The sequence below is a fragment of the Acomys minous genome (genome assembly GCF_964271855.1).
Source record: "Acomys minous genome assembly, chromosome: 3".
Lineage (NCBI taxonomy): Eukaryota > Metazoa > Chordata > Mammalia > Rodentia > Muridae > Acomys > Acomys minous.
In genome coordinates, this window is record NC_140485.1 from 97,708,078 (window position 1) to 97,722,470 (window position 14,393).

The 14,393-nt window shown below is 46.9% G+C and overlaps 1 long non-coding RNA gene across 1 annotated transcript; it reads left to right on the forward strand.

Moving 5' to 3' along the window:
• The first annotated feature begins 1,408 nt into the window (after nucleotides 1–1,408).
• On the forward strand, nucleotides 1,409–2,096 carry LOC311594639. Its single transcript, XR_014778170.1, has 2 exons — nucleotides 1,409–1,707; nucleotides 1,790–2,096. It is a non-coding gene; the product is annotated as an uncharacterized lncRNA (long non-coding RNA).
• The last annotated feature ends 12,297 nt before the right edge of the window (nucleotides 2,097–14,393 follow it).

Consider the following 14,393-nt stretch of genomic DNA (forward strand, 5'->3'; position numbering starts at 1 on the left):
CTTAGATGCAGGAGTGACATTTACAATACTTAGCATCCAGTGCAGCACAGGTGCTGGCTGATCAGATGGACGCCTGTGACTGTGCTGTGAGTGTCAACCCATTCCTCTCGGGGATCTCAGGAGACAGCCTGGAGTAGATGGGGTGGTCTGCGTTCCCAGAATAGGTGCCAGGGACTCTGATTATGAGACGGCATGGAAGTAGCCATGGGATGACTGAATCAGACAAAAACCCTGTGAATGCCAGTTCTGCCCATAAGAGAATCTGGAAAAAGGATGTGCTCTTGTGAGGTCCCAGCTGCAGCTCTGATCAAGAGTTCCAGTGCTAACTTTGTTTGTTTGTTTGTTTTAGATTTATTTATTTTATGCATATGTGTGTTTTGCCTGAATGTATGTATGTGCACCACATGCTCTGACCCACCAGTGGCCCCAAAAGGGTGTCCTCGTTTTGAACCCTCATGTGGGTGCTGGGAATTGAACCCAGGTCCTCCGTAAGAACAAGTGCTCTTAGCTGCCGAGCCATCTTCCCAGGACCCTATTGTTAACAATCTGGATTAGCTCTCACAGCTCCAAACCTTATAAAATGACTTTGAAAGAAAATGACCCTAACTATTGTTACTTGTGGCATCCAGGTAGAACACTAGCTGTCAGGACACCAGCCCCTTCAAAATAAAAAGCCTTTATTGGAAAGAATGTGGCAGCTCTGCCATGAGCTTTGATGTGGTGGCCTTATTCTTTGGATCTGCTTTTGCCAGGCCGTGACCTGCTTTACACAAGAAGGCTAAGACGGGAGCCACTCCTCTTTGACAGGGAGACAGGACACTGTTTGGAGGGAGTGGCAGTGACCCAACAATAGTTGTGGTTGTTGGAGAGGTAGCACACTACTGGTCCTGCAGGTTTCTAACTTGTCGTTTGTGGCTGGCAACATCCCTGGCTTTTATTGAAGTCTTAATTGAAGCGTATCTGATGCCTGAGTGTCTTTGCTGCCTGACAATCTTGAAAATGGACGAAGGAAGAAACTGAACCAAATAGCAGTAAGTCCTGTGCATGCTTCCCGGCAGGCGCTGTCTTTTCTATGGTGTGCACAATAACTCAGATATGGCCAGGCTGAGCAGAGGCTGCTTGGAGAGTCACCCACCCATCTAAAAGGATGAGATGGCAACCATTCATTTTCTTTAGCAAAGGATATGAATAAGGGATTGCCCACTTTCATATCACATGATCTGTGGTGGCCAGAAGACACCAGGTGAGTTCATTCACAGTCTTGCCAGAATACTGTGACATGGCACACAAACAGAATGGAGCCATTGGGTTTTGTCTTTGGGGAGTTAGGAACCATTGAGAGCTGTGAGAGGGACACACAGTGGGTGCAGTGACTTGACATTCGTCGGGTGGAGTCAGAGGAAGGGTGTGTGACTGCATTATTCATGGCGGTCCAGGTCAGATGTGTGAGCAAGGATGTGGGAAAGAAATTAGGTGCCACCGTGATCGGATTGCATCACCCAGCTCCTATTAATGAGCATCCATTCTGTGTCAGTCACTTCTCTGGGTACAAGGGATGCATTAGTGAACAAAGCTGACGGAAACCTAACCCTCACAGAGCTGATTGGGAAGGCAGAAAATAATTGGGGGAGATTGGACCAGAAATACAAGAAAAACACTAAAGAAGAACTGAGTCAGCAAAGGGGTCAAAACTCAGACATCTGATGGGTAAATAGATGGATAAATAGAATTCATCATGCTATTGTTTTAAGTATGTTTAAACTTTTTTGATAATAAATTTTTTTTAAAGGATCAAGAGGCTGTGGAGGAAGGATGTGGTCACACGCGGCCTACCTACGCGTCATGATAAGAACTTGATGTCTTGCTCTGGGTGACATGGGCCTTTTGAGCAGTTGGAGCAGAGGAGGAGAATGACTGGGCAGGGCATTTTGCACACCTTGGAGCTGTGGGTGTGAGGGTCTTCTACCTGCCTGGAAGTCCATGAGGGGACATGTCATGTATCTGTTTTTAGACAGAGCTAAAAATTGCTATTTTTGTTGTCATAGCTGTTGTTCCCCTGTGTGTTCCCACAAAAATAAATGTGCCTTTCAGCCATCTTCAGGAGTCTCTGTCCTGCAAGCAGGAACAATTTAGGACAACAGCTGCTCTTTCTTATCTTTGGTTGGCACTCTTGGGGGCTAGGCAAGGTGTGTGACATGATTGCCTTTGGGCACCTTTTCGCTTCTTCTCAGGAGGTCAGGGAAGAATGTCACAGTCTGTGAGTGGCGCAGTCCCCTTGTGATTTCATAAAGCCCTTAGGGGGCCTAAGCCTTTTCAGTTTTATTTGGAAAGCTGAAGGCAAAAAGTACATTTGGATCGAGAACAAATGAAGGTCTAGTCATTTATTTTAAAGTGGCATGTTATTAGAAATTAAGAAATTACAAAAGCAGGAGCTGGAGAGGTGGCTCAGTGGTCAAGAGCCACTTATAAAGCCACTTATAAAGCCACTTATAAAGAGGGCCTGGTACCAACACTGGGTGGCTCACACCACTTATAACTCCCTCTTCTGGCCTCCACGGGCACCTGTACTCATGACCACATGCAAACAGGCACACAAATACACATAATTATTATATTTAAAAAAAAGACTACAAAGACACTCCCTGTACTCTTCAAGCAGGGGAAGGGGGACTGCTCCCTAGAAATTAGAGGGTACAACTGACCCAGGATGGCAGCCACTAAACTGAAGGACTCTCAGTTATTTTCTGCTGCTGTGTCCCATGGATCGACGAGGCCACTTCCTTTAGGGTCCTGTCTAACTTGGCATTTGTCAGGTCAAAAAAGATGAAGAAATAGTATCTAAAAATAGAACCGAATCTGTCTCCTGAAGCCAGCTTTATTTCTCAACCTCAGAAACTCTTTTACCTTTTCATCAGGCTTTGCCCTACCATAACTCCGGGGAAGGCAGGATTCACACTTGTGGATGCGCTGCAGGTGCCCACGTGACTCCCTCACTCCTAGAATGTCACAGAACCAGTTTGCCAGAGAGCTAGCACCTCAAGCCCTTACTAATGAATGAGCAAGTACGAACTGGCTATCTTCTAATTACATTATTTCGCCTGTCGATTCTTTTTGTAATACTTGGACCCGATGCTACGTTTAATTTTTCCAAGTAAACGTCTTCCTGAGGAAGGAGAGTTTTGAGAAGATGTCTTGGTTTCTTGCACCTTGTTAGGGAGAAGCCTTGAGACATCAAGACGAGTTAGCGTGCGCACCTGCCGGTCCTATGTAGCGCACCTGCCGGTCCTACGTAGTGCTCCGTAACTCTGTGTTTACAGCTCTTATCATCCGGCATCGATAAACTACCCCTCCCCATGAACTCGGCCAATTTCATCAGTCCTGTTTTTACAGAGAGAATGGTGGAGGAGATGGTTTTAGATCAGAGGGCTGGAATCAGCGCAGCCACTGCCGCCTGCAGAGAGGAGTTGGCTCTGTTTCCTTAACAATTAAACTGAATCGAACAAAAGTATCTTCCTTACAACCGACTACCTAAACAGGAGGGAAAAGAGATTAAGGAGAACAAGAATGAAGCTTTCTGGGTATCAGTTCTACGGTGTGAATCCCTTGGTGTAATTCTCTGGGAATCTTGCAGATCCTCAGCCCGACAGAAGAAGTCCGCCCGCTCCTCACCCAAACTCCAGCCTTCTCCCCTCCCGGGTGTTCGTCTACTCCCCAGCTCCCCGCACCTCTGATCTCTTCTGCTCCCTTTCCTCAAAGTCCTTTTCCTTCTAATCCATAGTCCTTTTTGCAGTACAATATCCAGGGCGGAGTCACTGGAGCCTGTCTTTTGTCTTGGGCTGAAACTTCCTTTCTCTCTGAGTCTAAGATCTTTATCTTAGTGGAGTCTCAGTGGGGTCAAGCTACGCAAAACTGCTTTCACCTTGGGCCCAGCCTAAGGCAAGGACACATTCCTTCCACAGAGCGGCAATGTGTTTTGTGTTGAGACTCACCCCCAAAGCAGCTGACTAAGGCTTTTGTACAGCTGTGCAAAAGTGCAGGACGGCCCCCAAGATTAGGGCTCCTGATTGGTCCCAGCGTTTGTTCTTTCAGGCCATAGATGATCGACTGTCATCCAGAAAGGCTCTGTGTTGTGTGGTGTTCTTTTGTTTTGTTTTTGAGACGGGGCTTCTCTGTGCAGCTTTGGCTGTCCTGGACTTTGTAGACCAGGCTGTCCTGGGACTCATAAAGATCACCTGCCTCTGCCACCCTAAGTCCCAAGTGTCGGGATTACAGATGTGCACCACCATGCCTGACTGTGCTTTTTTTTTTTTTTTAAGACTCTCCTTTATTTGGTGTGTTTAGGCCTCAACCTCTCAACCCTACGAAAGAGAGAGAAGGTTAGTGGGGGGACTTCTTTACTTCTCTTGACTGTTTCTGGTTGAAGGGTCTTTGGGGCTATACCGATCTCCGTCAATAGCAGATACAGCCAGCAGTCTCCTCTAAATTGCAGTACCTCGAAGCGTTTCTCTATGTCTGTCTGCTCCAAACCAACACACCATCCGTCTCCGGTCTCTTCAAACTGCTACACACCACATGCGAACATGACATGCCACGCCACACCCCTCTGAGCTCTCATTTATATCCTCAAAGCCCTAGACCACGCCCCTCTCCGTGACTACACCTCCTGTGACCACACCCCTTTCCGTGCTACATAAGGAAAGCCTTATCAGCGGGCAAAAGCCACACCTCGCACAGGACAATCAATAGGTGTGGACAAACTAAACCTCAAACTGAAATCCCACACTTGGGATTAAAAAAAAAACATATTTACATAACAAAACGGAGTTTACAAAGAAACCAAAACTTCCATTACAGCTCTGAGAGAGAGTATTTATCTGACTCTGCATGAGACCCAGCATTGATGTAAATGGCCCATGCGTAGAGGCAATTCTGGCTGGAATGTGATTTTGCACTTAGCTTCTTTCCATCCAAGACACGTAAGCCAGGACCATCTCTGTGGCCACCAGTAGCAGAGAAACAATGAAAACTTACCTGACTCTTGACAGCAGCCCTTCTGAGAGGCAAGCTGCTTCACAAGAGTTATCAGCTAATGATATGATACTTTGTTAGTATGCTTAAAGACAAGTTAATTTGTTCCCATCAAGGCCACCCAAAGCCAGAGCCTGGTATTTCTCCTGGGCCAGTTTCTTAATAGTGATGGCATCAATTATTTTCTTTCACATTTTACTACTTTGGGTAGCTGCTGAAACAGAGAGCCATTCTCAACCTTCCTAATGCTTCGATCTTTTAATACAGTTCCTCATGTTGTAGTGACCCTCAACTATAAAGTTAGTTACTTTGTTACTTCATAATATAATTTTGCTACTGTTATAAACAGTAATGTATAATTATTTATGTTTTCTGATGGTCTTAGGTGACCCCTGTGAAAAGGTCATTTGACCCCCCCCCCCCCCAGTGAGAACCACTGAGCTAGAATCATCTGAGAAGAGAGAACCTAGATTGAAAAAAAAATGCTTTTCTAAGATTGATTGATGTGGGAGAGTCCAGCCCACTGTGGGTGGTGCTATGTCTAGGCAGGTGGTCCTGGGTAGTAAAAGCAAGCTAGCTGAGCAAGGCATAGGGAGCAAGGTAGTGAGCAGCACTCCTCCCTTCTATGATAGACTGGTGAGGTCGAAGTATCAGATGAAAGAAACCCTTTCCTCTCCAAGTTGCTTTTGGTCACAGTGTTTTAGCACAGCAATAAAAAAACCTTAGGACACTGATGTGTTCATGATGTCAGGCCCTTTATGTCTCTTCTGATGTCCCTTAAGCCTTTCACGCCTTGAGCTGACAGGGAGGAGAACACAAAGCCCTGGGCTCTAAGGCCAGATGTCACTTCTGCTCCTTATTCCCTTCGTGAGACCCAGCCACACAGGGGTAGGCAAAGCTGGAAAATACGACCCGTGGCCAGTCAGCCAACTTTTAGCAAGAATGATACATTGCAAAGAGGGTATCTCTCATCTCTGCCACTTCCTGTAGTAATGAAAGTAACGAACGCAGACTAGTTCCCCATGGCACTCCTAAACTTGGCATCCCTTTAGAAAGTACCAGGATTGCACAATTTCCTTCCTTGTCAAAATACCTGTGACAGTTGTAGAGAAAGGACCCATGTCAGATGCTATTGTGTGTAGGTTCAGGCATGTCCGACATGGCTGGAGGGCTGCATGGGATTCTGTTTGCATAAAATCACAATGAGCTTCAAGGCCAGGCAAGTGAGGCACTGAAGGGGAACCTTCCATGCAGTGACATGAGTGGGGTGAGGGCAGCGGTGAGAGAGGCGGAACCCTGTAGGGCTACAGATTCTAAAAGCCAGCAGAGTAGGCTGGCTTTCTGGGATCAGAGTGGAGAGATACAATCCAGGACAGTGAACTCGCCATTGCTAAATCTTGTTACTATTTCAAACCAGACCTCTACACTGTAACGTATACATATGATTCTATTTTCCCGTCTTCATTCATATAACTGTTTACCCAGGAAACTCCTCAGGAGGTAAAAACATACAGATAACCTTATTGATCATTGCAGAAACTTCCCAAAAGAACGATCCGTTAAGAAACAGGATCAAACAACAATTTACATATTAAGAGTCTTGGAAACTCTTGACCTAAAACCCTGCTATCTTTTGTCCACCAGTCCTAAACTATGGCATTATTATCCTTAGTCAGTTTTGAACATGCTTCTACATTGCAGGACTCATCAACAACACCCCCATGTCTCCGGTACTCTATTTCCCATCCCCCACACCGAGTCCAAGTCTGACAAGTGTTCTTGTTTACTGCTGTGAAACACAAACTGGACCCTCACCTATCACACAGGGTGTTTGTGGGATGCTGTGTGCAGCCAGCCTTCCACCATGTCTCTTAGCGCTCAGGTGTGTGCCAACTTCCAAAAGGAAGGAAAGCTGTAACGGTGTTGTAAATAATGTAATAAAGAAAATGTTATGTTACTCGAGTGACAGCGTGGGCTTCACTTTGCTACTGAGAGGGCAAGCGTGCCCCTCCCCCCCAATCTTATTCTTTGGCGAAAAGAAGATATTAACATTGGTAGTGGAGGATTCAACCTTCGATGCTTCAGAGAAAGGCTGGAGCTCAGCACAGCACAACCAAGTGACTAGGAGTAGCTGCAGGACAGCTGGGACACAGAGAGCCCTACGGGGACAACCTTGAAGGTAGAAGGTGATACCTGAGGGTTGGGGGCCAACTGTGGCCACCCGGGGACACTCCAGACATGAGCGGCCTTATGCAGGCAGCAGTGATGACTTCATGGGTGAACTGGGAGCTTGGCTCCCCGTTGCTTTTCCCTGTAGCCTTCAAGCATGCTCAAACATGATTTTTGCCTAGAGGACCGGCATCAGAGATCCTTAAGAATCAAGTATCAGCCTTCCATTGCAGACCACTGAGTAGCTGGAGAGAGAGAGGCAGTTATGCAGTAGGGTCATGTTAAGCAAAAAGTGCAGTTGGGATGGAAAAGAACCAAGGGAGAGAGGCTGCCGTCTTCCCCAGACACTAGGCTCCTCCCGTGGTAGGTAGGTCAGTAGGTCACAGACTGACATCTAATCTGGGATGGCGGAGGGAGGAGGAAGGAAGCCCAGAGGACTTCAAGTCTCAGAAAAGTGAAAATCTCCACAGACCTCTTGTGTTCACCACCGCTTTTTCCTGAGAAATCCCCATGGCTGCTCAGCCTCACGAAAATTCTGTGAGTGAGGCAGCTTACTATGCTTTTTAACAGTTTCTAGGGGCAGGGGAAATCTGGACTGGGGGGTGGGGTGGGGGGGTGGGGGGGCGCGCTGAGAGGTGTGAGGGTGTTAGGGGAAGGAGTGGGAGTTCTGCGGAGTTTGGCACACGTCGGAAGACATCAGGTGTGACAGGATGTCACGTGGGGCTCTGTAGCCAGAGGAAGTAATACGAAATAGAGCGTGTGGCAGTGCGGTCTGCTCACAGGTGAGCAATTGGCACTGTCTGTGGCCCTGCCTACGAATTCCTTTCTTACTCCACAAATCTGTCATATTTTGGATTAAGGGTGGCTCGGTGCTCTGGAGAATTTAATCTGGGTGATGAAGACATCCAGTTGGCGCTGACCTACATGCCTAAAGAATAAGTATTTCACAGTAAAAAAAAAATGTATCCAGGTCAAGAAATGTTAAGAACAAAACAGAAAAACATCAGCTGCTTGACTGAGCTTTCTCTTGCAAGGCCAGCAGCCCCGTCTGCGTGGGGACAAGGCAGGGAGTGTTCTTCGAGCTGTTCCATCCCAGCCGCTTAGAAGTCCCACCCCACCCTACCCCCACCTCACCCCACCCCCACCTTACCCCACCCCCACCTCACCCCTGCAAACAGAGAGGCTAGGCTTCTGCCTGGAAAGTGAAACCTGGCAGTGTACAGCTGTGTGCTCAATGGAGACCCATCGGGAGCTGGAAATTGTTCGTTCTTTGCCATCAGATGGAGAAAGCAGAAAACAAACATCAGAGAGCTGTTTCCACTGAAGATGAAGGATCAGCTGCCTCAGGTGTGGCCAGAAGAGGAAAGGAAGAGTTGGGAGCTGCGGTCCTTGTCAGGATTCCCCACCCCTACCGAAAAGTGACTGTCAGCACCTTCATCAGCCTTGCCTCAATTAATACACAATTGTTTAAGAGGTAGAGATATAGAATAGAAAATATTTATATGGAAAAGGTTATTGATGGGCACAGTGGCACATTCCGGAGGGTCATTACAAGTGCAAGGTCATCTCAGTCTACCTAGAATTCCAGGCTAGCCTGTGCTACATAGAGAATTCCTGAACACCTAGGCTAGGATGAGACCTTGTCTGAAAAAAATAAAATAAGAGTAATTATTGGACTTATCGTTAATAAAGAGAAATATGAAGAGGTACATAAACATGTACACTATAACTTGCTTTTGATAGACTACTAAACTCATGCATAGTTTAAAGTGCCAATATACAGAGAAGTATAACCCATAATATGTTCACTTCTGGATGAATGGATGCATTAAACTGACTCCCTTTTTCCTTTTTTGGTGTCACAAGCTTTGCTGGTACCAATACCTCATAGGAACATGTTGCTGAATTTTCCCTCAGGCACCTACAGGGTACAGAGCATGGCTGCCTGTAATAGACGTACATATAGAAATTGTGGTTGGTTATACCGGCCCCACAGAACAATTTGACTCATTTTTTTTTTTCGAGACAGGGTTTCTCTGTGTAGCCCTGACTGTCCTAGACTCACTTTGTAGACCAGGCTGGCCTCGCACTCACAGTAATCCTCCTGCCTCTGCCTTCCGAGTGCTGGGATTAAAGGCGTGCGCCACCACGCCTGGTTGATTCCTTATTTTAATCCTTATACTGGGCTTGCGAGGACATTGATATTATCAGTGATCACGGATGAGGATTAAGGAGGTATCTGCCCTGGTGAAGGCGTGAGCAGGAGCCCTGGGATTCACACATGCAGAGCCAGCTGAAAGAGCTCAGCAAGAGACGATGCTAAGGGCACTTTCGGGTCCCAGCCTGGCTGCATCACATGCGGAGAGAGACCCTGAGAAGCAGCGTTTCTTACCAACAGCCATGGAGCTAAACTGCAATGCAGCAGTTACCCTGGGTGGCAACCTTTCTCGTACTCTAGGTTTGCCTGTGTGGGCCCACAGAGTCTTTTCCTCCCAAGGAACGCTGCTTAAAATGCGCAAATCCTCTGCTGTGCTTCAGTCATGGGAGGTGGCCGTGAGACCTGGTTCCAGCCTGTTCTTCCCAAGGCACTTGTGAGGAGCAACGCTGGGAGGTTATCAGCGTTCTTCCCTGTGGGCACTGGCGACGCTGGTAACTGGAGCCGGTTAGTTCTGTGTTCATTAATCGCACTATCAGGAAAGGCTTCAGGAGCGCACCATTACCAGAAGACACAGAGGGAAAAAAGCCCGAGGAAGGAAGAGAAGTCATCAGAACATCAGAGGATGTGAAGCTATCTTTTACTTGAGGGGGCTTCGGTACAGAACCACCATCAGCCAACGTGGGCCGGATGCTGCAAAGGAGGCGAGTTGAAACATCAGGAAACCAAACAGGAAACACGATCTGAATCATCAGATGGCAGGCTGTTTGGAAAGGGACCACATGGCTTGGTCAGGTGACGTGATGCTGAACTGTGTAGAGGAGTGGGCAGAATGCGTAATGGCAAAACCTAAGACTCCGATGTAACCCTAAGCATCTATGAAGCTGACAGGAATGGGTACCGTTGCTCAAGAAAGGACAGCTTAAGACACTGGGCATGAACCTCAGCTGCAGGCTCTGTGAGAGAAGGCACTGTCAACCCACCAGCCAGTTAGGCCAGGTGCTCTGTTTCTGAGAATCTGTAAAAACCTTCCCCTTGGGGACTGACTTTCACACAAACTCTGGTACCCCATATTTGACCACGTCCCCTGGATGGGAAGGCCTGGTGGCACTCAGAGGAAGGATAGCAGGCTACCAAGAAGAGACTTGATACTCTATGAGCATATACAGGGGGAGGAGGTCCCCCTCAGTCACAGTCATAGGGGAGGGGAGTAAGGGGAAAATGGGAGTGAGGGAGGAATGGGAGGATACAAGGGATGGGATAACAATTGAGATGTAATATGAATAAATTAATAAAAGAAAAAAAAACACAAAACAAAAACAGAACCAAAACCAAAACCTTCCCCTTACATGTTCCTGTGGCTTGACTTTTGCTCATTTATTCACTTATTTCTCTGATACCTGCTACCTCAGGAGCTGGGAACAGCATATCTATTGGCAGGCACAGGACACGCTGAGCGACAGGAAGGTAAGCTCCATTTGGTAAGAATGCTGCTGTCTGGAGTGAAGGAGGCCGATCACACCCTGAGGGGCTTTGTACCCTTGTCAAGAGGTGTCTTTGTGAGACAAGACCCAGAGTCACAAGTTTCTTCTTGGGTTGGTTTCTCTCACATATGCGGGACCTAAGGAGGGGGTGCAAACAGGTCACCGCGAGCCTTAAATGCAGGGGAGTGGCACACTGTATAAAGCCGCGACCTAGTTTGTCTCAGGATAGCCTACAACAGCAGTTCTCCACCTAGGGGTTGTAAACCAAAACCACCAGAAAACAGATGTTTACATTATGAATCATAACACAAGCAAAACTGTTTAGGGGTTCCCCCCCTCCCCACTGTATCGCAGGATCGGGAAGGTTGAGAAAGAACCACTGGCCTAGCTAGAAGCAGCCATGCGCCCTGCTCACCTTCAGTCTTCAGAACTGACTTTCACAGTTATTGCTGACACAAGTTTGGGATGCCGATACAGGCCGTGCACGTGGTTTGGAAGCCACCCCACGTGCATCCCACAAGGATATGAACCCAGCGCTGCAATCTTAAGTTGAGAGACTGATGGGATGTGGTCCTGAGAGCTCTGGGCTCAGACTGGCCATGCAGTCTCACAAGCCCTTCTAGAAACTGCGTGCTTGGCCTTACCAAACCCCCTGCTCTCCTGTCTTGTGTGCGATGAACAGGGCCATTGCCGTTTTGAGGGCCAGCAGGAAATTGTCCCCTGACTGCTGACTAGATCCAGTCTCTCTTGTGTCCAGGCCAACTTGAGTAGAAATGAAATTTAAAGTTAGAGAGTGTCTATGCGAAGTGCTTTACACATATACACTTACTTAATTCTCATGGAATTCTATAAAGATAAGTAACTGGTTTTTTTAAATGTTTGTTGGTTCTTCAAGATTTTTGTTCATATTCTGATTATATTCACCCCACGTGCCCAACACTTCTCTGTTCCAACCCCTTCTCCAGCCACCCAACTTTGTGGGTTTAGTTTTGTTTGTTTGTTTGTTTTGTTTTTAAAACCTACTATTGAGAGCAATTTGAGCTGCCCAAATATGCTTGGACATGTAGGCTTCTACTGGCGAGTGGCCAACTTATCAAGGGGGATGGAGAAATATATATATATATTACACACACACACACACACACACACACACACACACACACACACACACACAAAACAACGAAACAAACAACCTTTCTCTCTCCCTCTTCTAGCGGCTGAAAGTTGCCAATAACTGCAGGACTGGAGTTGAGATTCTGTGCCCAACTCCCCGTCCTAGTGGGCTCTGAGGTAGTGTGGGCTTGCACAGGTCTTGTGTGTGGTGTCACAACCACCGTGAGTTCATGTGTGCCTCTCCCCTGATGTCCAGAGGTTTGGTTCCTTTAATCAATACTCATCTCTGGCTTTTACAACTATTTCCACTCGTCCCTTCTTCCACAATGACCCCAAGCCCTGGGAGGAGAGTGTGCCGTGTGTATGTTCCTTACATTTAGGCTTGAGCAAGCCACGGTCTTTTATTTGCTGCACCTTGGCCGTCTGTGAGTTTCCATATTAACCACCATCTACTGCCAATAAAGCTTCTCTGATGAGGGCTGAAAGATGCACTAATCTATAAGTATGTATAATATATAATAATATGTTATAATATAATATGTAATAAGTCATTAGGAACTTGCTTACTAATATGTCCATTCAAGAAATAATAGGGCTGTCTCCTAGGGCCTTTGACTGGTCCAGCCATCCAGGCCTGACAATGATGCCAGGTGTGGGTTTCAAGCTGTGGAGTGAGATTTAAGTCCAGTCAGGAAGTGGTTGGTGTCTCTCACTCTGTTCTCGCAAATATATATATTAGGTTTATTGAGACAGGGTCTCTCTGTGTAGCCTTGGCTGTCATGGACTCGCTTTGTAGACCAGGCTGGCCTCGAACTCACAGCGATCCGCCTGCCTCTGCCTCCTGAGTGCTGGGATGAAAGGCGTGCGCCACCACACCCGGCTTGCTCTCGTAACTCTTACTCACACTATTGTAGCTTGCAGGGGTTGTAGCTGGGTGAGGCTGACGACTGTTTCTCTTCTTTACTATTCTAAGGTATTCCTTAAAGCACCTTGCAGCCCTGTGAAATCCAGCCAAAATGGCTGAAGCTCCTAGGTCAGTACCAGCTTGATCTCTCCATATTCAAGTGTGTGGTGTCTTCAGCAATAAGGCCTTACTGTCGAGTGCTAGGGAGTTTGGCAATAGCTTGCACTGTTCGGAGGACCTCACTAGCCAGCAGCTCCATTCCTGGCACCGAGGTTTTTACCTGTTAGTCCCCGGTGTCTAATAGAGTCATTGCCTTAGTTACTTCTCTAGTGCTGTGATAAGACACCGTGACTGGGGCAACTTATAAAAGAAAGTGTTTAATTAGCTTATGGCCAAGCAAAGGTATGGCCACAGGAACAGCTGAGAACTCACATCTTGATCCACAAGCACGGGGCAGAGAGTACTGACTGGAAATGGGATGGGCTTTTGAAATGTGGAAGTGACAGAGGTGCTCCAACAAGGCCACACCTTTTAATCCTTCCCAAAGAGTTCCACTGACTGGGGACCAAGTATTCAAATATACACGCCTACGGAGGCTATTCCTATTCAAACTGTGATGGGTATCGAGGCCCTGCTATGGGTAACCCCATTTTAATCTCCCCCACCCGTGTGTGTGTATGTGTGTTTGTGTGTGTGTGTGTGCGCGCGTAGATGAACTTCTACAGTAGCATGTTTCATATAATGTTTTCTTTTATTTTCATATGTTTTCTGAAGGTCTTTAGTGTTATTTATCTCTTCCTACATTTTTGTCTTTTAGATAAGGAAACTGAAACTCAGAGAAAATTAAGTAACTGTTCTGGGTTGCATCCTACTGCCTTAGAGGCACATGGTCATTTAATATGGGCAAAGGGTTTCAATTTTTGGAACATCTTTTCAAAGAAGACCTATAAATAGCCAATAAACGCAAAAAGCTATCCAGTATGTCATGAGTCGAGGGCAGGAAGAACCTCAAGGAGACGAGCATCGCGGTTTTACAGATGTTTTATTGGTCACACGTTTATCCTGATACCTCTCCTGTCTGCTGAGTACAGCTGGAGCCTGGCCCCTGGCTTCACAGGTAAGGCTCGAGATCTGTCTTGGTGCTGAGTGGTCCACAGCGGGCTTCCATCTCTAGGTCTGGGTCCCGATCTGGTCTGATCTCCGATGGATCTTTGGACTTGGGGACATGGGTCCAACTTGATCAGCACAGTGGCGTGGTCTTGGTAAACATCACGGCCAGTCTGAGGTGGTCTTGTAGTCAGCTTATATGCCCTATCTATGTTGGGGGGAGTTGCACTCCCACTTAACCAATGAGGTGTCGGGTTATGTCACTCATTTTACAGTACGCTTATTGTTAGTTCAGCTGGACAACTTATGTCATTTCTTATCTTAGCAAGCATACTGTTTTCACTCATCGCTACCAGCATTTTTTTTTAAACTATGCTTTCTCCTTTTTGTTTTACATGTTTTCTGCATGTTATCACTCGATCTTAGGGAAAAC